Raw genomic sequence first — 1,838 nt, forward strand, 5'->3', positions numbered from 1 at the left:
CTAAATTAATCAGTGTATTTGTTTTGATAAGGCTCATTTGTCAGATTGTATTTTTTATTTTATTTTTTTACAGTCATGAGAAATTATTACACATACTTTGTTAAGCCCATTTTTCTCTACTCAAGTAGCTTTGTTTGTGTTTTGGGGTTTTGAATTATAATCTTAAATGTAATGTTTCATTAGATGAAAGGGAAATATATTCACATTTAAAGGAAACAAAGAGTTAAAAACATCTCTCTCTGTGTATTAATACGCATCTTTTTCAATTGCCAAACGGACTTAGTGATTTAATAAACTTTTTTAATATTGAACAGTGTCATCTCAAAGAGATCTCTAGATGCCACTCCTTGTATATAAAGTTTAGGATTGCGAGCTTTCAGTATCTCATTGTGTGTCCTTGTTAGCAACAGACAAGTACAACTTTATTTTATCTATAAATAAGTGACAAGTTTATACATTGACAATTCAAATTAATTTTATACATGGCTAAGGCATTTAAACAGCAAAATAAAAGATGATTAAGACATTGATTAAGGGAATAAAATTATTCAAGTGTACTTTCTGTTGTTGGCTGGGTTCCACAACAAAATGAATGGGAAAAGGAAAATACAAACAGAGGGATGTGTTTCTGTTGGCAGCTACACCGACAGCAATATTTAATTCTGTCTGTTTGGTCTGCCAGTTTATCTTAAAGCCTTTGATGTAGTTCAGAGCTTTTTTGCCAAAGGCTTCAGTCTTTGTTGTGTTTTCTGTTTAATCACTGAATAGCTTTCTCTCCTGTTGTTGACAAGAGGCTGATCAGTCACACACAAAGTAATGGATCTGAAGCTTTTTGGACAGACCAAGTTTAATGTCTGGTAACTGTGTAACTGCTGGTAGGGAAGTGGCAAATTTCCTCTTTTTTTTTTTTTTTGTTACATATTTTAATATTGTTGCACTGACCTGCAAATTATTGCCATTCAAATATACCCATTCTATGCCATTCTACCCAAAATGTATTTCATGCCATCAGCCACAATAATTTTTTGTACATTGGGGCCCAATACCCATGCTGGATTGGTAGAGGAAGATGCAGTTTTACTGCTACATCATCCATCTTCAAAACACTCCCAAAAATGTATCTCAAGGGCATAGGATGATACCCCCTACCATGCCTCAGATAAAACACTCTGCTCAGAGATATCCCATCCTATTTGTCCAGTGATTCCTAGGAGAGGGGGAAAAGAGTTTGGGAAAACGAAACAAGATGGCAAAATGGGATTCATTGCACAATGTGTATTTCACGTCCAGGAAACACACAGCCAGGCAGACAAGCTCCGAGCCAGCTGCCATGTTAGAGGATTAAAGAGAGCACATAGAGTTAGTCGCAGTCAGAGAAACAGGACTACACTAAAAAACAGGCCATGCTCCAACATCTGTGAACAAAGGCATTGATGGTAGCAGGACTGCTGACATTTCTCTCCAGGATGGAGTCACAGGCAAACAGAGCATAAAGGGGTCCCTATGTCCTCCAGCAGTCTAAGCCTAGAGCAGCATAACTATAGAGATAGCTCAGGATAACCTGAGCCACTCTAACTATAAGCCTTATCAAAAAGGAACGTTTTTAGCCTTGCCCCAAAAGTAGACAGGGTGTCTGTCCCCACGGGCTAAAACTTGTAGTTGGTTCCACAGGAGGGGAGCCTGATAACTATAAGATTTGCCCCCCATTCTACTTTTAGAAGTTCTAGGGAACCTGCAGATTGAGATCAAAGTGGTCTGTTGGGAATACAGTATGAGGAGCAATCGTGTGTCTGATATAAGATGAAGCAGGGCCATTTTAGGCTTTACCGGTAAATGTT

Source organism: Cyprinodon tularosa, unplaced genomic scaffold (assembly GCF_016077235.1).
Source record: "Cyprinodon tularosa strain WSP-4 unplaced genomic scaffold, ASM1607723v1 ctg504, whole genome shotgun sequence".
Taxonomy (NCBI): Eukaryota; Metazoa; Chordata; class Actinopteri; order Cyprinodontiformes; family Cyprinodontidae; genus Cyprinodon; species Cyprinodon tularosa.